This window comes from Miscanthus floridulus, chromosome 17 (assembly GCF_019320115.1).
Source record: "Miscanthus floridulus cultivar M001 chromosome 17, ASM1932011v1, whole genome shotgun sequence".
NCBI classification, from domain to species: domain Eukaryota; kingdom Viridiplantae; phylum Streptophyta; class Magnoliopsida; order Poales; family Poaceae; genus Miscanthus; species Miscanthus floridulus.
This window is the reverse complement of record NC_089596.1, coordinates 13,516,831-13,543,200: the sequence shown is the minus strand read 5'-3', so window position 1 is coordinate 13,543,200 and position 26,370 is coordinate 13,516,831. Positions and strand designations below refer to the sequence as shown.

General features: G+C 44.6%; 1 pseudogene; it reads right to left on the bottom strand.

Annotated features, from left to right (window-relative positions):
- Nucleotides 1-1,223: 1,223 nt before the first annotated feature.
- Nucleotides 1,224-26,278, bottom strand: LOC136515267 (uncharacterized; annotated as a pseudogene).
- Nucleotides 26,279-26,370: the final 92 nt, after the last annotated feature.

The window sequence follows — 26,370 nt, the reverse complement described above, 5'->3', positions numbered from 1 at the left end:
GCACGTATCTCTACTATTATATTATATTATTACTCTCTCCATCCCAAAAGGATGCAAGTCTACAATAGTACTATGTCAAACTATGTAAAGTTTAACTAAATTTGTGGAAAATTATATATATTTCTTTAGTAATAATACAGATACATATATATTTCTAAATATTGTTTGAAATAACACTTTTAAAGTAATTGAATAAAACTATGCATTATTTTTATTAGACATATGGCTTTTCAAAATTTATGCGCAACACTTATGCAAAGATTGGAATAAAATTCCTTTATATGTAATGTTATAAAAAGAATGGTTCTAACTTTGAATTTATCTATAGGCCTAGAATTCCTTTAGGTGGCTCTAATGGCCATGTTATCGAAACTGACTCCTCTAACCTGCGATTTCCATGTCAATGAAACATCAAACGCATGTAGTGCCATCCTTGCATCCGAATGGCAGGGAAGCTAACCTTGAGAGTGTGCTTAAACATTGATTAGGATTTAACTATATTTTTTTTGAAAGTTTCCTATTTTCCTAGAACTAAATCTAATTTAAAGAATCTTTTATAGATATATTTTCATAAGCTCTAAATATTTTATTGGAGTTTCTCATATCCAATCTGTCTCTTGGATTTTTCTCAGAATTTTTAGAAGCTCAGATTTTTTTTTCTGGGTTTAAAAGTCATATAAGGTGTTTACCGGATTTTGAATTTTGTGATTGCTTGATGCATATCCGTGGATAAGATAGCAGTGCTCTAGCTCACTAAATAATGGAACGATAGTGGTTTGCCGATAAGCTTGTTCTAATCTTGAACGCGGTATATTGGAATCCTGAAGTACCACCACGAACGGAGAAAATTGCTATTTCGTCATTATCAAACATGGGCTTCGCTCTTTTGCCATCCCGTAAATGGGATTTGCCCGTCTGCCATTTTCAAACGCGACGCACCGCCAGAATGCCCTGGACCAGTATATGTACCGTATTTTGATTTTGATTTTTTTTTCGTTATTTCCTTTCCCCTTTTACCCCTCACCCATGCCCATCGGAACCTTATCCTTTCGCACAGAAACGAGAGAGAAGGAGAGACCGGCGCTAGGGGAGAGGACGACGGCGGGGTCTGGAGCGCCGGAGATCTCGGAGCACCGTGGCCACCATGACGCGCGACTCCGTGAGGACCGCGCTCGCCCTGACGCCCTACGCCGAGGCCACGGGACCGCTCTGGCGGACCGCGCTCACCGCGACGCCGCGAGGACTTGCGCTCGCCCCACCGCCGCCGCAGCCGCCATCGGCGGCAAAACCGCAACCGCCACCACCTCCTCGGCCGTCTCCACCGCCCGGAAGCCCGTCGCGGCTCCGACGCTCCACCGCCCAGGAAGGCCGTCGTGGCCTCGCTGGCGCTCAACGCCGTGCCCGCGGAGTGACTGCGTCGCGGAGGCCAGCCTGCTATGGGTGAGCCATCCTCTGGTTCATCGTTCATCCCTACTGAAAGCAGGATGTATTATGTAGAGAGGATGGATCTCAAGATGGACAAGCATGGAGGGAGGATGGAGCTCAAGATGGACAAGCTTATTGGTCTGGTCCAATTGTTGGTGGTGCTGTGTTTAGTAATTGTTGTCATAGTTCTTCTAGGTGTGGTAGTGCTCATTACCAAGTGAAGCAAGTGTGTTGTAATGTTGTGCTGTAAGACTCCTGGTTAGTAAATGACCAGTAGATGTGTTGCAATGACATGTAAGCACTATGGAATGAAGTTGTTTTCCAATCATCTCTTCTGATTGTGATAGAATTTTGACAGAGTTTTGCTTGAATTTTGACAAAGTTTTCACTGAATTTTGACAGAGCAAGGGGTGTCATGATCACAGAAGCATAGCTTGAATATTGACAATGTCATGATCACATAAACAATGGCAGCACAAAGGTTCACAAAATAGATAGGTTCAAATAGCCAGTTTACATGAATATCACATCCCAAACCATAGCCAGGTAGCATTCAAGTTCTAATACAATAACATAGGTCTACATAGGTCTAATACAACAGCACAAAGCATCATTTGATTTCAGTTTCCTAGGCTTCAATTTCTTCGCCGGGCTCCTCTTCTGGATTGTCTTGTCTGGTGAGGCAGCAATGCTTGAATTCACACCTTCTCCCAGCAAAGTTTGGAGTCGGCTGCAATAGAAGCACCAATATTGATTATAGTTGTGTATATCTGTAAAAAAAGAGAGAACTAATGTGTTGCATACCCTCTTGTCACCCTAATGGGGTTGTTCTGTATGATCTGGTCTATTGTGAGCCTTGTGGGACTGCAGACTGCATCTATGGCTGCTGCTGCTGCCATTTCTTGGTCATTTGGGGCAGGTGGTGCCATTTCTTGGTCATTTGGGGCAGCTGGTGGCATTTCTTCCATTGTTAGTTCAGCAGCACTGTGAACTGCCTTCTTTGCTCTCTTTGTTGGCATCTTTGCATTTTCATCATATTTTGTTTTATTTGACCTTGGCTTCCTTTGCCTGCAAGTGAAATAAATATTGAAGTTAATGAGCTCAACAAATCAAAGCAGCAAGTGAATATAGGAGTTCTTGCCTTTTCTTAGTCCCATTAAGATGGCATTTGTAGCTTGTTTCACCATGGCCTAATTCTCCACATCTCTTGCACTTCCTTTTGCCTCTAATCATCCTTTTGTTGCCCTTTTGCGCCTCATTTGTAGCTAGTTTATCTGCCTCTATTGCTACTTTCCTTGGCTGCCCTTTTCCCTCTGCTATTTCCACCTTCAAGACAGCTTTTTATCCTGAGTTTTCTGTATCTACCAGCTTCCTTCTTGTCAAGGGGTGCCTTAAGCCCAAAAGGCAATTCAACATTTGGCCACTGTGACCTATCAGGCAGTGGCTCTATGAGTCTCTTGTAGCCTGCCTTGAACCTGTCTATAGAGTAATACTCGTGCACAAAATCCTCCATATGCACATTAGCAGATTGCACACTTGTTATCAAGCCAGAGCATGCTAGCAAGGCTTACCAGTATGCTGCCACTCAAGACAGGTGCACTCATGAAGATATGACTTAACAACATGTCTACTGTGAGTGTTTGAGGTGTCCCAAATTTCTGCTGCAGAATATCCACCATCCACGACAGTCAAGTGCCCAAGTCCTCTTGTTCTTGCATTCAACTGATGTATGACTGCTGGGAGGATCTTACCACTAAGCCTTTCTGAAATTTTCCTCCTTTTTGCCCACAAAACCATTATCATCTCTCTGAGTTTGTATGTGAGCTCCACAACAGGAAGGTCCTTCCAGTCCTTGATCTAATTGTTAAACGACTCAGCAAGGTTATTAGTGATATAATCACATTTAATAGCAGGGTTGAAGGCAGATCTCATCCACAGCTTATAATGGTGAGCCTACAGCCAAACCAAAACAGCAGGACTAGCTTCAACAACTGACTTGAAAAAGTACTGGTCTTGGATGTCTAAAGCACTCTCTATGTTCAGCTCTTGGAAACACGTTCTTAACTGCATTTTCTAGACCTTTGCATGCATCTGACAAGATAGCTAAAACAGGAAGGTCTCCTATGGCCTTATGCAACTGAGTCATAAACCAAGTCCAGTTGTCTATTGTTTCACCATCAATGAAGCCAAAAGCAACTGGGTACATCCAGTTGTGACCATCTATACCACAAGCTGCAGCTAAATGACCATTCCACCTACCATTAAGCGCAGTAGAGTCAACGCTAAGATATGGCCTACATCCTTCCAAGAAACCATCTATGCAAGGTTTTAGTGCATAGAAAAATATGTGGAAATAGAATATTCCATCTACCTTCTTAACACCAATCTCAATAACACTACCTGGAGACCTCTTCATGACCTCTGCCCTCCAATTGAATAGCATCTGAAAGCTCTCTTCCCATTTACCATACAATTCTCTCAAGGCAATTTGCCTACCCTTCCAAACAGTGTCATAATGAATTTCACACTTCTGCTCATCTTGTAAAGTTTTTTTAGATCCTTACATCCCATAGTTGGTGTCTTCCTGAGGTGATGTATTGCCTTTGCAGCAACCCAGGCACTAGTTGGTGTCGTAGTCTTCCTCCTAGCACTTGATGAACAAATGTGTATAGGATCTAACACTGTCACCTGCAAAAATAAATAATAATTAGTGTCTACAAACAATAATAAAGGAAAATAAATTGGCACCACTAAATGCAAGTTAGTACCATCACAGTGCACCCATCAGGCTGTCTACGCCCAACAAGATGCCAACAACATCGTTCTCCATTGCATCCTTCTCCCTTGCAGTCCGCAATGTATCTAGTTGGGTCTGTTTTGATAATGTGTAGTTCAAACTCTGCACGTATAGCAAATTGTCTCACAGCCAATCTAAACTCCTTCATGTTAGGATACACTGAACCAAGATCCAAGCTGGGTCCATTTGGATCATGCACCACAATCCTCTCTCCTGGTAAATAGTCATCAACATCAATGGCTGCCCCAGTTGTATCAAAAGCCCAGTTGTATCAAAATCCTCATCTACATCATTGGCTGCCCCGGTTGTATCAAAATGTTCATCTACATCATTGATTACGTCAGTAGTACAACCTTTTTGGGCTGCATCCTCGGCCCTAAACCCCAGCAATTCATACATAACCTCATCATCAACAATCTCTATTCTTCCCTCTTCATCTCGACTTTCTTCAATGCGCAATGTATCCCAGTCAACAAGAGGTGCGTGTAGCTGCTAGGCAGGGGCTTGCCAAACAACACAAGATGACTACATCTGTTGTGCAGGACCTTCCCAATCAAGAAGAGGTGCCTGCAGTTGCCGTGCAGGAGGTTCTACCACTGCTAAGTTAAGCTCAGGCTCTCCATCGAGCCTAGGACAGAAAAAATGCGGGACAGTTAGATTTACAACCACATCTACACTAATCGATGCTAGTCTATACGCTTGGGCACAGTTAGATTACCACGAGAACTTCTACAACAGCAAGAATACGTACCCTTGGATGAGATCTGGCAAGTTGTCCATCCAACACTTGGAGAAGCACGGCGGCGACGACGGAGTCGTGACACCAGGCTGCGTGGGTGAGTGGGGGCGGCCGGTGAGGTCACGGCGTGGGCGAGTGGGGGCGGCCGCGGTGGGTAGGACGGGGAGGCGGCGGCGGCGCCGTCGACCAGCTTGCTGCTCGCGCGCCGGTGAGACCTGGCCGCGCGCCGGCAAGTCCTGGCCGCAAGCCGGCAAGTCGGGCGGCCACGGTGGGCTGGCCGGGGGAGGCGGTGGCGGCGCCGTCGACCACCTCGCTGCCTGGCGGCGTCTCTCTCCCCCCCCCCCATTCCTTCTCTCCCTCCCGATCCTTGTCGTGCGAACAGAACAAGATAAGGTTCGGGATGGGTGAGGGGTAAAAGGGGAAAGGAAATAACAAAAAAATTCAAAATCAAAATACGGTACATATACTGGTCCAGGGCATTCTGGCGGTGCGTCGCGTTGAAAATGGCAGACAGGCGAATCCCATTTACGGGATGGCAAAAGAGCGAAGCCCATGTTTGATAATGGCGAAATAACAATTTTCTCCATGTGGAGTGGTAAGGCACCACCCGCTGTGGCAGCAATCAACTTCGGCTCTGGAACGATCTTAAGAACGCGCTTAGCCTGGGGCCATACCAATATTGAAGTGGAAGAGGAAGTGCATTCCTCTATAATTGGAATTCCTCCTAAGGATCGGATACTTGAATCTATTATTTTAGTTGTTCTATTTGGACCATCTAAAAATGTGGGCTTGGCGATAAAATGATTATGAAATTTAATGTAGAGTTAACCCTTGCCTATTTTATTGAACATAGCCCTCTACTTAATTGCCGATAATTTGACAAAGATGGTAAACAAATAGCAAAGTCACAAATTTATACAAAACAATACTCTACTAAAACTGGTCCGGAATATATGACTTTCCCCTTCCTTTGTCCACACCAAGAAAAGCCTTCTTTGGTACAAGACAACAGACGCTAGGTACTAAAAAATAATGAAACTACCTTGAAAACCTCCTCTAACTAGGGCATGTATGTAATTTAAAACCGGTTTTCTCATGCCCCAATCTATCTCTGAGATTTTTCTCTTCATTTTTAGAAGCACTCAGAGATATTTTTCGTGGTTTAAAAACCGTATCACGTGTTTACGAAAAATTTTAATTAAAAATTAATGAAACACGTAGAAAACCACTTCTAAGTAGGGCGGTGAGTAATTTAAGTTTAAAGGGGTTTTAGAGTTAAACAAAGCAATTTTTCCAGTTTTAGAGTTAGGAGGAGAAACCTAAACTTTGGAGATATAGTTAGAGAAACAAAAGGACCTTTTTTCTGAGGCAGAACAGAATTAAAATTAACGTGGCCCGGGCCAAGTTATCCAGCAGAGCGGCCTCTTTTTTTAAAATAAACATGCATGACAAGTTGTCAACAGAAACAGACCAGAGCCGGGTTTCTTGGCCTCTTCCTCCATCGACTTCCCGTGGTATAGATACCGGTACGGGCTACATTGGCAGCCAAATTCTCGGAGGGATTCCAGCGAATTCCCTGGGCTAATCTATCACGGGCCAAATTTTGGTGCTCTTTGGAAGCCCACCAACCCGAGGTTCGCAGCCTGTTTCCCTTCGTTTTCCACACGGAAATAATCCACGAGCAAGGAGGCTGGGAGGGTTTCCCTCTGCGCTCGCGAGTCGCACGCGGCTTCTTTCTCCGCTCGTGACGCCACCTAGTCGCGAGGCCACCGCCACCACAGCATCCGGCCACCGTGGCCCTAGCATCCGGCCGCTGCCAACCCGGCATCCGGTCGCTGTCGCGCCGGTATCCAGTCTCTGCCACCCCTCCGCCTATGGGGATATGACCCCCGATACCCACAGGGTGTATATGGGCCGAGCCGCCAGGAGAGGCCCAAGCCATAAAGACTGCGCACGGGTCGCGCTACAAGTGGAGGCCCAGCTTACGAGACGACGACGCATGAAGCACGGCACAGGTCGCCGTGCCTCGCAAGACTACGTGAAGATCATCGGTGATCTAGAAAACCCGCTCGGATATGCTAGATCCCGTAATATCTGTAACTTCCTATCTTGTAAATCGATCAGGATAGAAATAACTGATCCGTAACCCTACCCTCGGGCTATATAAGGTGGGTAGAGACCCCCCACGTTTTAATCTGATCATATGCAATACAACCCACTGAAAAACACATGACGTAGGGTATTACGCCAAGTCGGCGGTAGTACTACAAAAACGATTTGTGGCAACGACTCTCTTTCTTTGTAGGGGCGGCTCTATATTGAACCGCCCCTACAAATGGTTGCCAAATGAGCCGCCATTATAAATGAATTTGTAGGGGCGGCCGGTGTTATCAGTCGCCCCTACAAATGGACCGATTTATAGGGGCAGCTCTATATCCAGCCGCTCCTACAAATCGGATTTGTAGGGGCGGCTCAATATTAAACCGCCCCTATAAATAGACGCCGAGTATTAAAAATTAAGCACTAAAATTTAAATTTTATAAATAACCTCGGATGGAGAAATAACCAAAATAAAAGTTGTAGATCTCGAAAAGTTATAAAACTTTGTAGTTGACAACTTTTTAATTTGAAATCATCTTGTCAAGGAAAACTACGTTTGAATTTTCAAAATTTAAAATTTGAATTTTTTAAACGACCTCGGATGGACAAACAGTAAAAATGAAAGTTGTAGATCTTAAAAAGTTATGAAACTTTGTAGTTGATAACTTTCTCATTTGAAATCATCTTGTCATAGAAAACTATGTTCGAATTTCTCAAATTTGAAATTCAAATTTTATAAACGACCTCGGATGGAGAAACTACCAAACTGAAAGTTGTAGATCTCGAAAAGTTATAAAACTTTGTAGTTGACAACTTTTTCATTTGAATTAGTTTAGGGCCTCAAACAATCAATTTATGCTCAGTTTTGTATAATATGTGGGAAACCGAAACGGATTGTAGACACAAGTAAACGCGAGGTGCAGTGGTAGAGGAGTTTGCGCGCGAGGGAGAGGTTGTGGGTTCGAATCCCGCCCGATGCAAAGTGTGCAAAAATCATGAAAAAATGCTAGTCCGATAGAGTGGGTGGTGTGGCCGCTAGTGAAGACCTCCTCGGATTAAAAAAATGTTTTTTTTGCCTTTTTTCGTGATTTCTGAAAATTAATTTGTAGGGGCGGCTCAATATCCAGTCGCCCCTACAAATCGATTTATAGGGGCGGCTCACCAGCTGTCCCTAAAAATCGATTTGTAGGGGCGGTCTGGAACCGCCCTTACAAATATATGGTTTGTAGAGACCCTTGCGTAGGGGCGGCTGGGCAAACCGCCCCTACAAAGCCTCTAGAGCCGCCCCTACAAATCATATTCTACGTAGTGCGGCCTAAATCTACCTAATCGTTGTCTCTTGCGTTCTGTGTCACCGTCCGATTCCCTCATGCGCAACTCCACCGATTTATCTACTACCGTAGGTATACCCCTAGGTATACCCCTAGATAGACTGCCGAACATATTTCGTTGACAGTGGCATGCCAAGTAGAAGATATGCGTGCTAATTCCATAGCGAACTAGATGAGAATTTTCTTCATCAACAACGTCACTGTAATTCGACTCCCGCGGCGCCATGCTTCGACGGCCTGCTAGGGCAACTCGCAGCACGTCACGAGGCACACAGACGAGCCATGATCCCAGCACTCCCACGCATCCGCGCGTTGCAGCAAGACATCACCGACAATTCACGGAGTCTAGCGGCAGCCTCGAGGATCGACATCATGACATGCGCGAAGCAAAAGCGGCGGGGCATCATCGTAACAAGAGCATTCGGCACCTTACCGTGAGGCCTAGATCCGATCTGCGGGATCATGCAACCTGGAACAAAGCAAGTCACGACCAGCAAAAGGAAAGCAATCAAGGTATCAATCTTGCATGGGCGTGTATATGCGTGTATGCATCACGGATGCATGCGCGTACAAGAAAATTTCCTTTGCTTACGTCTCCAAGATCAGATGACCACTCCAATTAAAATAAGCTAAGTCAAGATTTTCTATTTAGCAAAATACATATTTTTATATATTGTATTTCCGGCTACGTCTACTTGTCTCCCTGTCTACTATGGGCAGGAATCGGATTATAGATGTCAACGGCCCGTTCCCCGAATCCCCGCGGGGAATTCACCCATTAGAGGGCGGGGATAGTATGAATTCTATCCCCACGGGGGATTAAACGGGGCTAAAGTTATCCCCGTCAGAGATCACGGGGGTGGAGATGGTATGCAGGCCCCCATCCTCGCTCCCCGCGGGGACCCGATTCCAAAGGCCCATATACTGGCAAGGCCCAATACATGTGATATATAAGCAATGTTGTAACCCTAGCTTAACACCCATAAATCGTTTACTAAAACACTACATGAGCATCATGGTTATGTGTTAATGCATGTGATATAGTGTGTAGATCAAATTCCATAACTCGAAACGATCAACGGAAACGCGAAATGAAAGTTACATTTCATAGTCCCGTTATATCACTTAGGGTTTTAAACCAATTTTTATTAAACGAAAATGCTATAGAACATATATGTGCTACTTAAATAAAGTTTGAAGTGTAAACTTTGTAGATGACGATGAAATACCTGCGGCCCACGGAGATCCCCACGGGGACTAATTCCCCGATGGGGATGGGGATGGAGAGAAAGTCTCCCCGTGGCACTTGACAGGAATGGGGATGATGAATTTTCTTTCCCATGGAGACGGAGATGGGGAGGCACTCCCCGATGGGGAATTCCCCGTTGACATCTGGAAATCAGATACGGCACCTCATCCAAGACGGAAAATCATCACGGAACGAAGCATCATCACGCACATTAAGCGGCACCGCAACACGATTCCATCCGGACGGCGCACTTTGCGGCAGAAGAATTAGACGAGGAGTTCGCCCGGAGGCTAGCAAGGAGGCCGCGGAGTCATGCAAACCAATGACACGCAAGCAAGTGCACGGAGCCATACTTTCGGCAGCAGCTTCACGGAGCAGCACCACGCAAAGCAAGCAAAAAAGAGGCATATATCAACATGGCTTGCAAGCGCACTAATAGGAAACGGGTACCAGACGACCGACAACTGGTCGGCAACTACTCGGCTCGATCAAGAGTCTACCGGAGAGCAGCTCTAACTGCTCGGCTGCGGTAACTAACACGTGAGCGATCTCCCCGAACCTGTCTAAGAACGACCAGTAATATAAGGACGATGTCACCCGGACTACTCGCTCAGATGATGATCGCTGCAAAGAACGGCACTATGATGACCGCGACCGCCGCCACGACGGCAGGCCGAAAATCTCGAGGGCCTGGCAATTTCGTCGATGCCGATCAGATAATGTCATACGCCGTCGGCCAGCCGTTCTGACTAAAAATAAGTACACTTCCTATATACGTATTTGATACAATTTTCTCCTCGGTGCTTCTCCAATTATTATTTCTCTGGTCATTCTCCATGTTTAGTATCTTTTAGATACTCCATTTAATTTTCATTTATACCATCTTAAAGATGACATGTAAACTACACCTAAGGCAAATCCCCGAACAATTATATTGACACTCGGATGTTTCTAGAAACGGCCCTGTCTCTCCGGCTTCTTCCTACACGTGCACGAGCGTCTGCCCTCTGCGTTATGAGTGACCGACAGCGGCTCATTGGTGACGCTTTGTTCTTCCTACACGCACACGGGCTTCGCACTCCGCGTTACGGTTAATGGGCTAGCTAAGGTTGGAGGCTCAGCTACACACAAACTGCTCGGATGGTTTATATTAAATATAAACACAAAACCCACCACAACACTAAGTGTTCACCAAAAGCTGCTAAGCACTTTTACACAGCATTCAAAGTTAAGTGTTTTCCTAATCTACTGGACATTGTCTCATCCCTCGCCGAACAGGTTGACGTCTCTGGCAAGCTTCGCCGCTGCTTTCTCCGCAGATCAACTAGTTGGACCGCTAGGTTCATGGACTTCATCGCCAACCAGTTGGTCGGATTGTTCGGCGCTCACTTCTACTCGGCGCTTACTTCGTCGCCGATCAGTTGGTTGAGCTGCTCGGTGCTTAATTCTTCACCAACCAGCTGGTTGAACTGTTCGTCGCTTCATCGTCAGCTACGTTGGGGCTCGCCAACTAAGCTAGGGACTCCTCGGCGTTCGGATTCTTCGTGCAAGCATCACCAGCTAAGATGGGGACTCTTTGGAGTTCAGATTCTTCGTGCAAGCATCGCCAGCTAAGCTGCGGACTTCTTTGGTGGTCGGATCTTGCTACGTCTCATCTGTGTGCTATCAAGTTGCTTCATGCTGTTCGGATCAGGGTGTTGATCTTGGGCAGCACGTCCCGAGTCTTGATAAGTGCATGACATATGATGTTGCCAAGCTTTAATTAAAATTTTTGATCCTGCTACAAGATTTTATCTCAATCTTCTAGCAGTCTCGGGGACTATATATGTACACGTCATCTCGCGATGATTGTACTATTTTTACCCTTCTTTTTCTTAACTAAGCTAGGGACTGGTTTAGCACCTGAAGTCTACTGTTTTGGACCCTGGCACCACGTGAATACTTCACCTACTGTTAGACTCGGGGACTAGGTGGGCACACTTCAACCTTACGGTGAATGTGCTTGTCTCTAGGACCCAATGTTTTCTTGCATGACTAAGTCATGATCTACGCTTGGTTCTAAGAGTCTCTTTTTCGCCTAAGGCAAGTGGGCACACTTCATCTAAGGTGAAGGCTTCAAATTTTTTTACTTGAGCTCCTTACATCCTTATGGCAAACCTCAACTTCGAGTGAGTCCGAGCTCAGCGCCCAGTTAAACTGGTCGGACGCCTATCTCAACCGCTCGGACACCCACTTCAATAGCTCGAACGCTCGTTCAAACTAGTCGGAAGCCTGCTCCTGGTGATCAGCAGCAAGTTAGACAGCTCGGACGAACTCAAGACAGTATTGCTCAGCGGATACAAGGTGCTCGGGGACTAGCTGTGAGAGTATGACCCTCGATATCCACAGGGGTGTACATGGGCCGAACCGCCAGGGGAGGCCTAGCCCATAAAGACTGCGGATGGGTCGCGCTACTAGTGGAGCCCCCAGCTTACAAGATGATGCCGCGTGAAGCATGGCATAGGTCGGCGTGCCTCGCAAGACTGCGTGAAGATCCTCGGTGATCTGGGAAACCTGCTCGGATATGCTAGATCCCGTAATATCTATAACTTCCTATCTTGCACATCTATCAGGATAGAAACAACCAATCCGTAACCCTCCCCGCCCCCCCTGAGCTATAGCCCTTCTCTTTCACCTTCCTCCACCCAAAGTTTAGGGCCTGCTGAGTACTTTATGTACTCAACACCCCTCCAATCTATGTTTTTAGGCGAGAAGCTACAGGAGCATCTACCTGGATGGAACTTCTGGAGCTTGGCAAGGATAGGACACTCGAAGTATACTCGAAGATGGAGTCTTACGAGAGAGCTAGGCTAGGACTACGATGATTGGAATATAGGGTTACGTCCACACTCCAAGTTGCCTGTAGGAATGGAGCCACTATGACATAGGACTATTGTCTTAGAACTTTGATATATGATATAAGGCCAAGTGGCCCAAGCTATGTAAACCCAAACCTTGTAACATGTTTTCCCCATTAGCAATAAAAGTATGGTTTTTTATATCAATCTTGTTGAGTTGTGCGTATCAACTACTGATCCAGGGACTGATACATGATGCATAGAGGACCCTAAGTTAGGGGCTCAACAATCTCACACTTCGCTCACTCTGCTTTCGTTGCTTCTTTTGAGCCTCGAGATGTTGGACACGCTCTATCTAATGCCTGTCAATGCTATGCACGAGGAGTTAGAAAACTTTGAGCGAAACCAAGTTTGGGTTTTAGTACAACATCCACCCGATTGCCACCCCATAGGTACAAAGTGGATTTACAAGAACAAACAGAGTGAGGATGGGATGGTAGTGAGAAACAAGGCTAGGTTGGTAGCTTAGGGGTTTTGCCAGAAAGAGGGTATAGACTATGAGGAAACCTTTGCTCCTGTTGCTCATTTAGAAGCCATTAGGATCCTTTTAGCATTTGCAGCTTTGAAAGGGTTCAAGCTGTATCAGATGGATGTGAAGAGTGCTTTCTTGAACGGGTACATAGAGGAAGAGGTTTATGTTAGGCAACCCCCTAGCTTTGAAAATCCTAAATTTCCTAACCATGTTTTTAAACTCCACAAAGCCTTGTATGGGTTGAAGCAAGCCCTGAGAGCCTGGTATGAGCGTTTGAAAGATTTCTTGCTTGATAAGGGCTTTTAAAATGGGTTCTATTGATAAAACTTTGTTTCTCCTCAAGCAAGGCACTAACACTCTCTTGGTTCAGATATACGTGGATGATATCATTTTTTGTGGCTCTTCTCATTCACTTGTTGCCAAGTTTGTAGATACTATGAGCAGGGAATTTGAGATGAGCATGATGGGAGAATTGACTTTCTTCCTTGAGTTACAAATCAAGCAAACCCGAGAAGGGACGTTTGTGCACCAAGGCAAGTACACCAAGGATCTGCTAAAAAAGTTTGATATGGGCAAGGCCAAGCCTCTTTCGACGCCCATGTCGACCACGATGGCCCTGGACATTGATGAGGAAGGAGGAGCCATGGACCAAAAGGAGTACCACAGCATGATTGGGTCACTGCTGTACCTGACAGCGACGAGACCAGACATCTAGTTCGTGGTCTGTCTATGTGCGCACTTTCAGTCTTCGCTGCACACGTCTCATCGTCAAGCCATCAAGCGGATCATGAGGTACCTTCGTTTCACACCTGAATTTGGTCTTTGGTTTTCGGCCTCCTCCTCTCTTTCTCTTTGTGGGTACTCCAATGCGGATTATGCTGGCTGTCGCATTGAGAGAAAGTCCATGTCGGGGACTTATCAATTTATTGGATCTTCTCTTGTGTCTTGGTCCTCTCGCAAGCAGTCCAACGTTGCCCAATTCACCACAGAAGCTGAATACGTCGTTGTCGCTGCTTGTTGCTCCCAGCTGCTTTGGATGATAGCTACCCTGAGAGATTATGGCTTAGAGTTTAGGCGAGTGGCTTTGTTGTGTGATAGCACCAGTGCCATAATAAGTGTGGCTAAGAACCCCGTTCTCCTCTCAAAAACCAAACATATAGAGGTGCGCTTTCATTTTCTGCGTGACCACTATGAGAAGGGTGATATAGACCTGCGCCATATTGACACCCAAAACCAGCTCACAGATATCTTCACCAAACTCCTTGACCAAGCCCAGTTTGCATGCTTGTGAGGGGAGCTTGGGGTTTGTTTCCCTTTTTAGAGGAGGGGAACGGTTAGATGTTGTATAGTAGTTTTGTTTTCTTTGTAGCGTAGCTTTTTCTTTTTGGGTCTCTGTATCATATTGCATTTGCATATATGATAGATCATATTTTGAGCTTCATGATTATAGTTGTTAGATTGAGATTATGCTCTATTTGGTATGTTATGTATCTACATAATAGTGCTTATGGCTTAGGCTCCTTTTGATCACTTGATGCATGTTATGAGCTAAGGTTGTTTTATAACTTGTGAACACGATTAATACCTATTGAAAATTGAAAACTGTTCACTGCTGAGATTGGCAACTAGCATGTGTAGGACTTGTTGAGATCCCTGATGCTATCACTTATGTGCCAGGTTGCTATGCCTCTTGCCTTGAGTCATTCACTTGCTTGGACAACTTCAAGATTCTTGTGCTAAAATTTGAAAATCAACCTAAGTGATGAGAAAAGATCAAGATGGGTCTGTACTGTTCCATATCAAGGTATCGGGACGGCTTCTAATTGCATATTTGGATGAACTTGAGCCTTGTAGTGGATGCCGAAACCATTGTCTTAAGCTTTTGATTGTCTATGACATAGGCTTGGCATGGTTGCTAAGTTAGGCCTGACGGTACAGATGACCTCTCGCACACACATGTTTTGACTAAGTCTTGTGTTAAGCTGCAAACTCCGATAAAATTAAAATTTGATGAAAACACAAGTCTTAGGTTTGTCTTTGACATGATGTGTGACCGCTGCTTGGGGTAGTTCACCTTGTATACACTTGTTAGCACTAGGTTGATTTCCTGCTTATACCTGCTATGTGCTACTTTCAGTGGCGAACCCTTCTTGAATTGCTTAAACTTGGTCAAAATTGCTTAAGTGTTATATTTCGTTTCACTTGATCAGTTTGAGCATTTGCTAGCACTTGTAGTTGTTGCTACACACACATAACAGCACCAATTAGAGCATCTTTTCAATCTGATTGCTATACTCCTGAAGCTTCTGCATTTTGCATCCCTTTGCATTCATAGCATATTTTGAGGGGGAGTGACAGCTTTTCAGTGCTTGATAAGTGCATGTGTCAACAAGGAGGAGAGTTTTGAGAAATATCCAAGATCTTGTTGAGTGCATGTATTCATAGGGAGATTGCACTTGTTCAGGAGGAGTTGCACTTTGAGTTGTTTTTGCTAGATGTGTTGAGCATTTGCCTCTTCTAGAGGGTCTAGCAGTTTTTAGGCGTTTTGAGCTTTGCTAGTGGTGTTGAGCCCGTTGCCTATTGTTGAGGGCTAGCTGTGTTTGCTAGTGGTGTTGAGCCCGTTGCCTCTTCTTGAGGGCTAGCTGTGTTTTACTTGGTTGTGTCGAGCCGTTGCACATGTCTTTGGGGACCAAATTTTGCTCATTTCAAATGACCTGGTTTTGGCTTTTCTTTGGCTTTTGGTCATTTGGGTGAGCTTTTTGTTTTCTCTTCTTCTCCTTTTGTATTTTCTCTATGCTGTTTGTTGGTGTTGACAATGCACTCATCAAGGGGGAGATTGCGAACACAAGGTTGATATGTGCCTTTGTGATTTAGATTTGTGATGAGTGATTGTCAACGTGATTCGCGTCTTGGGTTGAGTTTGTGACTAACCATGGCATGAGTTGTGTTGTGCAATATATCTCTTGGCTTATGGTGCGTAGGTGTGGAGCTCGGAGGCGGTGGTCGATGGCGAAGTGAAGATCAAGTAGGGATGTGCCGTGCCGCTGGACCTAGAGTGGAGAAGGACAGACGTGAGGCTTGGACCAAGGGACCAGGAGGCCGGATGACTAGCCGCGATGGCTGACATCTGGGGACATCGACAAGCACAAGTGTACATGGGAGTGACCGTGTTGATCGAGTCAAGATGGTGGTCGAGCAAGTCGAGCGGAGGCTCTGGAAGACTTGGCGCCCAGGCGGTCGAAGATGGCGGTGACACGCCTCGAGTGGCAGGGGACGCGTATGGAGTACGCTACTCGTGGGCGGTTTGGTGGTTTGGGCCTCAAAACCATTGGGTGGACGGTTTCTGGGTTTGGTCCTTAAAACTTGAGTGGAGGTTCTGAGGAGGAATGGACGACACGTGACGACATTGTGGAGTTCGCGTCGAGGCGAAGCTATCTCATGAAGGGCGCGGTTTCCATCGGATGAAGACTACCTCGGGTTGGACCACAATGCCCTTGGGTTAAGTGGTTTGACTCAAAATATCTAGGGGCGTGTTTGGGATTGTGTAATAGCCCTGTTAAATAAGGATGAGAGAGCCCCAATCTCCCTCACCTCTTGCCATTTCAATCCATCTCCTTAGGTTTCTCCCTCTCTAGGTTCTTCTCAAGAGGTCCATCGATGAACTAGTATCCCGGTGTAATTGAACCTTTGAGTTTGGTTGGGAATGCAGGCCCTAACCTCCTCGTGTTCTCCGGGATTCCATTTGTGAGGTGTTTTTGTGCACGTTTGTGTTCTTCGCGTTCTTGTTTTCCGCCTTTGTTTCTTGGCTCGATTCATCATTTTGAGAGCGTTTTGACTCGTTCTTTTTTATCTGAGATGGACTAGGACGTGAGTTGATCCCTTCCCATCGAGGATTTCATCTAATTCCTCACGAGTTCATAGATCGGGGCGAATCAAGTTCTAGGGCTGAAAAACAAGGGTTCTTCGCAATTTCTTGTTTTCCCGTTGATTGGCTTTGTCTTGGGCGATGATCTTCTAGGAGTAGCCTACCAACTTTGTGGTAATCCTCTCCGCAAAGTTTCAAGTCATTCCGAGTTGATTTGATCGAGTTTTGGGTGTTGAATCGATTTTTTCCAAGAACTGCTCGTAAATACCAGACACGTCCGGTATGAATGTCAGACATGTCCGGTAGGTCAAACTTTCGACTTTGGAGCTGAAATTTGGTGGAGACCTACCTCACGGTGTCTAGAGGTTGTGGTTAAAATTTCATAATTTTTGGGCACCATTTGATATGGTTTTTTATTTTTCTCTCAAGGTCGCTCAGTTTAGTAGCGTTTCTTTGGGCATTTGATCTTAGTTTCGTGTTCCGTCTTTTGCATTGGGTTTCTACCGTTCCAAGGAACTTATCTAATTACTCTTGTCACAAGTTGGCTTGGGTGTTTTAGATTTGGGAACTCGCTTCTTCTTGATAGGAGTTGGGTATCTCATTTTCCGTCCTTCGGTTCGGGAAGCGCTCTCTTGCCATTTGTGGTGTCCCGCAGTGTTCCTAGAGAACATCCACCCACTAGTTGGGTCGTGGGCATCACAGTGTCTGGTTTGCGAGTTTGGCGGTGATTTTAGGACAGCGGCCTTAATTATCAAAAGAAATTTTCAGCTCACATTCACCCCCCTCAGCTCGCTGTTTTTGGTCCTTCACATCATAGAACATTGCTATACGTACCGCCACTACTGAAGAATCAACTTTAGGGACATTGCATATTCAGAGAGCAGTACATTGCATGTTACAATGCCATTGTCCATTGCCGTTTTTTATTAATATATGCAGCTCCTATTCTGAATATGCCAACAGAACATTCAGAAATAAGCAAGCTGTGGTCACTGGTCAGCTGTTACCCTCAGGCCTCGTTTAAATCCAGGGCTTAAAGTTGTGGGGTGTCACATCGGGTGTCACATAAGGGTGCCGCATGTGGTGTTGGATACTAATAAAAAAACACCACGAGACGAATTTATTAAGCATAATTAATCCGCCATTAGCACATCTGTTACTGTAGTACTATATTGTCAAATCAAGAATTAATTAGGCTTAAAAGATTTGTCTCGTAAATTAGTCGTAAACTGTATAATTATTTATTTTTTAATCTATATTTAATACTTTATTTATATGTCCAGACTTTGGAATGGATAGGGAACTAAAGGCCTCACTCGTCGAGAAGACCGTGTGCGTGGCTGGCCCTCGTCCTGTCCTGCGGTGGTGCGGGCGGCACAAGCCATGCCAGCTTATAAATAGGAGGAGACCAGAGCCCCGGCCGGCCGGCTCCTTCATTCGCCTCTTCCTCGGTTGGTCGTACATAACTAGCGTCCACCGAAGATTCTGCGCGCGTACGCGGAGGAAATCAGAGAGGGCCTAGCGGTGGCGCCTACGCGTATTACCTACTGCTGCACTGCTGCGACAGGTAGGCACCCTACTAGCTCTAAGCTCTTGCGTTCATGGAGTAGTAGTATCCATGCCTCCATGGTGTGGTCAGTCGACAGTCGTCATCGTCTCTCTCTTCTTGTGTTTTGCTTCTGTTTCAGCTCTTGATGTAGTTTATGGAGACTTCATTTGATTGAGAGGGCTTTGGCCTTTCATCCGTGATCTTCTTCATCCTGTGAATTAACTTGACTGGGGGATTCATGTATGGCACAGGGATAGAATCATTCTTCTTGTGCTCCAGGCTCCAGGGAAAGATCGATGAATGTATGTCCTCCTGCACTGCAAGTAGTCCAGAGACTAGAAGTTTTATTGAAACTGTGTTTAACATCTCCGCGTCGGTGTCCACTAGGTCGCCTTGATAAAATATCGTTTTCCCCTTCGTGAGGAGCGACAAAATTTGGACCTATCTGATAGGCATATCGATTGTAGATTCTCATTAGCTACCAATTTTACTTTGTTTGACGAGGTAAACTCTGCTTTTTATAAACCAAACGACAGAGTATACGTTCATACAACACGCAACTATCAATTCTATTTAACTATGTTGAAAAAGAATCACTAGTTAAGTTCGATTTATCGACCAATCTAGATTCTTTTATGTGATTTAATTTAAAAAGAGAAATGTTTCTAAGTAATTTAGAGTGAAATATTTCTATTTTTTGAGCGTTTGGTAGAGATTCATGTGACCAGAATAAAAAATGTTTCACCGTCCAAGCTGGCTAACCACTCTCGTTCACGGACTCACCACTCAGCAGGGTCTCTTTGTATTACGAATTATACAGCATGTTTTTAATCTGTGTAAGGCTACCCAATTAGCAGTTCTGTGGTTGGTCTAAACAGAACTGTACATTGTTACGCATGTGATGATTGATTTTTTTATGTAAACGGTCAGATTAAGCCTTAGAACAACTCTAGCAGGATCGGCCCATGCTATCGCACTTAAATTTATGTAGCCATCCAAATCCTCCCTTTACGCCCATTCCTGTGTTCAGCTTCAGACCCCATCCTACAGCTACGACAGTTCAGGTTGAAAATGAACAGAAACGGGCGGGAAAACCCCCTTCCTGTTTCCGTTTCTACATTTCATCATCGGAAACGGGATCGGGATCGAAAAGGTCAGGATCGGGTGTGGCAGCAGAAAATACGGGTGTTCGAAAATACGGGTGTGACCCGTCCTGACATCTCTTATGCTGTTCACATTCTTAGCCAATTTGTTACTGCTCCCATCCAAATTCACTATAGCCATCTTCTTCGAGTATTGCGTTACCTTCGTGGGACCATTACTCGTCGTCTGTTCTTCCCGCGCTCCAACTCTCTTCACCTCCAAGTCTACTCTGATGCTACTTGGGCTAGTGACCCCTCTGAACGCCACTCTCTTGCTGCCTACTGTATTTTCCTTGGTGGTTCTCACTGCTTGGAAGACGAATAAGCAGACCGCGGTATCTCGTTCAAGTGCAGAGGCGGAGTTGCGAGCTATGGCTCTTGCTACAACAGAGGTTACTTGGCTTCGATGGTTACTTGAGGATTTTGGTGTTTCAGCTGACAGTACCAGTGTCATCAACATAGCTCGTGATCCGTTGAAGAATGAGCTCATAAAGCATATTGGAGTTGATGCATATTACACTCGAGCTCAAGTCCAAGATGATGTCATTGCTCTTCGCTATGTGCCCTCAGAGCTTCAGTTGGATGATTTCCTCACCAAAGCACAGACAAGAGCTCAACATCGTTTCTTTCTCTCCGAACTCAGCTTTCGTGATCCATCCTGATTTTGAGGTGTGTGTGGGGGGGGGGGGGGGGTACATATTGTACATGTACATATGGTGGCCTTTAGCCCCCTTTCAGAATACAAGCTCTATTCTAACAAGGAGCAATGTCACTGATGCAGCATCCAAAAAGCCACCTATCTGTCGAGAAAAAGGTGTTGTTTCCATTGCCCACACGAGAGATCAGGCCAATAGAAAAGAGTGCCACCGCGTTGGGATGAACCGGGATTTCAAGTCCCGCCCAGGATTTGTTCTATCCTTGCGAACCACAGCCTGCGCATTTGTAGTGCCCAGCTCATGTACTCGAGATTAAGGACACCCAGTCCCCCAAGATCAAGTGGTCGCTGCACCTTTTTCCAAGCTACCAAACAACTTCCACCGTTGATCTGCTTACGTCCCTTCCATAAGTATGCTCTTCGAAGCTTGTCCACTGCCTTGATAAACTATTTGGGCACTTTGATGGCAATGGTTTTCGATTTTTCTCTCAAGGTCGCTCAGTTTAGTTGCGTTTCTTTGGGCGTTTGATCTTAGTTTCGTGTTCCGTCTTTTGCATTGGGTTTCTACCGTTCTAAGGAACTTATCTAATTACTCTTGTCACAAGTTGGCTTGGGTATTTTAGATTTGGGAACTCGCTTCTTCTTGATAGGAGTTGGGTATCTCATTTTCCGTCCTTCGGTTCGGGAAGCGCTCTCTTGCCATTTGTGGTGTCCTGCAGTGTTCCTAGAGAACATCCACCCACTAGTTGGGTCGTGGGCATCACAGTGTCTGGTTTGCGGGTTTGGCTGTGATTTTAGGACAGTGGCCTTAATTATCAAAAGAAATTTTTGGCTCACATTCACCCCCTCAGCTTGGCGTTTTCGGTCCTTCACATCATAGAACATTGCTATACGTACCGCCACTACTGAAGAATCAATTTTAGGGACATTGCATATTCAGAGAGCAGTACATTGCATGTTACAATGCCATTGTCCATTGCCGTTTTTTATTAATATATGCAGCTCCTATTCTGAATATGCCAACAGAACATTCAGAAATAAGCAAGCTGTGGTCACTGGTCAGCTGTTACCCTCAGGCCTCGTTTAAATCCAGGGCTTAAAGTTTTGGGGTGTCACATAAGGGTGCCGCATGTGATGTTGAATACTAATAAAAAAACAAATTACAGAATCCGTCAGTAATCCACGAGACGAATTTATTAAGCCTAATTAATCCGTTATTAGCACATCTGTACGGTAGCACCATATTATCAAATCATAAATTAATTAGGCTTAAAAGATTTATCTGATAAATTAGTCGCAAACTATATAATTATTTATTTTTTAATTTATATTTAATACTTTATGTATATGTCCGAAAGTTTGGATACGATAGGGAACTAAAGGCCTCACTAGTCGAGAAGACCGTGTGCGTGGCTGGCCCTCGTCCTGTCCTGCGGTGGTGCGGGCGGCACAAGCCATGCCAGCTTATAAATAGGAGGAGACCAGAGCCCCGGCCGGCCGGCTCCTTCATTGGCCTCTTCCTCGGTTGGTCGTACATAACTAGCGTCCACCGAAGATTCTGCGCGCGTACGCGGAGGAAATCAGAGAGGGCCTAGCGGTGGCGCCTACGCGTATTACCTACTGCTGCACTGCTGCGACAGGTAGGCACCCTACTAGCTCTAAGCTCTTGCGTTCATGGAGGAGTAGTATCCATGCCTCCATGGTGTGGTCAGTCGACAGTCGTCATCGTCTCTCTCTTCTTGTGTTTTGCTTCTGTTTCAGCTCTTGATGTAGTTTATGGCGACTTCATTTGATTGAGAGGGCTTTGGCCTTTCATCCGTGATCTTCTTCATCCTGTGAATTAACTTGACTGGGGGATTCATGTATGGCACAGGGATAGAATCATTCTTCTTGTGCTCCAGGCTCCAGGGAAAGATCGATGAATGTATGTCCTCCTGCACTGCAAGTAGTCCAGAGACTAGAAGTTTTATTGAAACTGTGTTTAACATCTCCGCGTCGGTGTCCACTAGGTCGCCTTGATAAAATATCGTTTTCCCCTTCGTGAGGAGCGACAAAATTTGGACCTATCTGATAGGCATATCGATTGTAGATTCTCATTAGCTACCAATTTTACTTTGTTTGACGAGGTAAACTCTGCTTTTTATAAACCAAACGACAGAGTATACGTTCATACAACACGCAACTATCAATTCTATTTAACTATGTTGAAAAAGAATCACTAGTTAAGTTCGATTTATCGACCAATCTAGATTCTTTTATGTGATTTAATTTAAAAAGAGAAATGTTTCTAAGTAATTTAGAGTGAAATATTTCTATTTTTTGAGCGTTTGGTAGAGATTCATGTGACCAGAATAAAAAATGTTTCACCGTCCAAGCTGGCTAACCACTCTCGTTCACGGACTCACCACTCAGCAGGGTCTCTTTGTATTAGGAATTATACAGCATGTTTTTAATCTGTGTAAGGCTACCCAATTAGCAGTTCTGTGGTTGGTCTAAACAGAACTGTACATTGTTACGTATGTGATGATTGATTTTTTTATGTAAACGGTCAGATTAAGCCTTAGAACAACTCTAGCAGGATCGGCCAATGCTATCGCACTTAAATTTATGTAGCCATCCAAATCCTCCCTTTACGCCCATTCCTGTGTTCAGCTTCAGACCCCATCCTACAGCTACGACAGTTCAGGTTGAAAATGAACAGAAACGGGTGGGAAAACCCCCTTCCTGTTTCCGTTTCTACATTTCATCATCGGAAACGGGATCGGGATCGAAAAGGTCAGGATCGGGTGTGGCAGCAGAAAATACGGGTGTTCGAAAATAGACAAATATGGGCGGAAAGATGACGAAAACGAGCGAAAACCGAGAACTTAAGCCGGAATGACGATCACATATCAATATCATAACACCAGCTGCTGCACATGTCAATATCATAATTCATATCACATACTTAATCACATATCAATATGCTGCACAGTACGCCACCAGTGCTGCAAGTGGCAACCAGTCAAGCACCAGCACAATGCAGTGCACTACTGCCACTGCTGGAAAAGGCAATATGCCACGGCTGGTTGACTGCTGCCAGCATGCCACTGCTAACACTAACAGCACTAGACCGCTAGGCACCAGTGCAGTGCACCACGCCACCACTGCTAGCAATCACAAAGTATTGTAAAAAATTCAAGAGCACCTTAACCAGGCAACCAACCAATCACAAAATATTAGAAATGACCAAGCAACATTTAATAAGTTCACAAATCACATAGTCACAACCACAAGAAAACATCTAGTACAATAGTCTGCAACATTTAATAAGTCCACACATCACAAAGTTTCTACCACAAGGAAACAAAGCTCTGCGGTCACAACTCACCACCATCTTCAATCATGGCATCTGGATCACTTATCACATCTTTTTACAATTTTCAGCACATATGTATTCATGATTAATTGCAAACATGTAGCTATGTTATTTTTCTCTTGCAAGAATGGTTACGGAAACAACAACCAAGACAAATAAACAAATACCTCATCATCTATTGAGTGACTAGAGCTCACAGGAATAGTTTCTGGAGGTTTGAAATCAGCCACAATTGAAGGAATAGATTTAGAATCTGAAAAATGACAAGTCAAGGCACATATGCATCAGTACAGTACATGAGTATGTCACATATATTTGGAAAATTCTAATTGAACAAATGAGCCAATTAATACCTTTTCTTGCAATATGTACCCGGTCCTTGGTGCAGATCAGCGCTGGTACTATCTCAAGGGTCAAGACAATTACGATATGGATCAATTATCCGTCTAGCTCTGCTAAATGCATATTCGGATGCAACCGTGGACACTTGAATGGCCATCATATCACAAGCTATTTGTGAAAGGATAGGGTATTTGTCTGTATTGTTCTTCTAATATGATAAAATGTCAAATAGATTTTGCTTCAATAGTGGCTCTGCCATGTATTTGTCTAGCTCATTTGTGTCACTGCTATCAGGCCCATGATCATCATATAAGAAGCTCTCAAGTTCATCATCTCTATTTTCAGCTAGAGGATCCGTTGGACTAAGATGTTCATTTTGATTCACAACACTCTTATTCTTTGAACTAGAGCTAGCATAAAATTGGTACAAGTTCTTCACAACAGTAAGAAACTCATCAAGATGAATTTGATAGTAGTCACCATAGAACTTTCTCATGTAGTACTCTAAAAACTTCTTTTTGTACCTAGGATCAAGAAAGCAAGCTACTGCAAGACTCATGCTAACAGGTCCAATACTTTTCAAACTTTTCACTCATAGCAATGGCCATTTTCTTAATAGTGAAGTCTGCACCAAGACACCAATTATCAAGCAACTCCTTTATCTCACAAAAACCTCTATAGAATAGATTTGCAGTAGGATATGATGTACCAGAAAGCAATACAGTAAGGTCATAGAACTTTTTTAAGCACTGAAATACAGTTGTAGCCATTTTCCATTCATCATCATTAGGAGTAATTTTCGTAAACTTACTTCGATTTGATGTCTTGAGTCGAATGAAAGTATCTTTGTAGTATAAGGCATCCTTAAGCATCAAGTAGGTTGAATTCCACCTAGTTGTAATATCTAGTTGAATTCTCTTTATTGTATCCAACAGACACTCAGTGGCACACTTCATAAGCTCTTCCCATTGTAAGGGAGAACCCTTCATAGTTAGTACCAAGGATTTAATCTTCTTAAGTGCTTTAGAAATAACAGCCAACTCATCTCTTGCAACCAAATTAAGTATGTGACAACCACATCTAATATGAAAAAATATCCCATCACACACTAAAGAAGCTTTTCTGTTCACTTGGAGATCAGTAACAATATCAGTGGCTGCCACAAAATTATTCGATGCATTATCTAAAGTCAAGGCAAACAACCTCTGCTCAACAAACCACTTCACCATGGTTTCAGTAAATGACTCTTGACAACTTATGACCAGTATGTCTACCTTCCACATGAAAGAAACCCACAATTCTCTTCTGAATACGCCACTCATCATCTATCCAGTGCAACGTGACACACATATACCCTTTGTTTTGAAATGATGTCCGCATGTCCATGGTTGCACTAAAGTGACATTTAACTGTCTTCAAATAAGCATATAACTTATCCTTTTCTGTTTCATATATGTCCATTATATCCTTTCTACCAGTGACTCTAGACCTGAATATAAAGCTAGGACGCAAGGAGCTGATGAAATCAACAAAGTAGTCATGCTCAACAATGTTGAATGGGTACTCATGCATGATTACCGTCAAATAGAACTTCTTGAGACTTGTCTCATAATCATACCTGTAAGGAACAACAGTGCTAACATCTTTCCCAAGGTCTTTTTCAGCCATGAGTTGCATCTGTCCTTTGACAATACTATGACAACTTCAAATGATTACGAAATGCATTTGTTCAATTGTTGGACTCAGCCCTGTACTTATGCTTGCAATGTGGGAAATTGCAATGGCCCCACAGCTGCTCATACTTCTTGCCACCCTCCTCTATGACAATAGTGCGCTTGGTGAAATACTTCCACACAGCAGAGGTGCACCTCTTCGCCCTCTTTGATGACCCCACAACCTCCTCTTCATCATCGTCACCATCAAGGGCCACTATATCTGCAGCGGCAGCAACAACACCTGGTTCTTGGGTACTAGGGTTGGCGTTACCCCCATCAACTTCAGTTTCAGGTCCACTGCCACCACCAGTGCTAGTGCCAACCACTTGATTTGCATTCTTTGTTGCTGAAGATGAGGCTGACACACTGTGTGGTACACTCTGACTCTGACTGTCAACTTCACTTGCTTTCCTCTTGTTGCCTACCAAAAAAATCAACAATAATGCAAGTATGCAACTTGAGTCTATTTGTGTGCTATTGAGTCTGACATCTCAACACGTGACTAAGTGAGACTGTGAGAGACATACCTGCTGCTGCTGAAATGGATCCGGATCCACTGGTGCTGCCTTTGACAGAAGATGGTGGCGGTGGTGGCGCCGGCAGGAACATGGTGCCCAGCCCCAAGTATTTCTCGGGCGGCATGGAGGCGGACCCGAGACGTCCAGCTCCAGCGCCTCCAGGACACGAGTCACGTGACATCAGGAGGAGGCAGGCAACCGTCGGGCAGCGTGGGG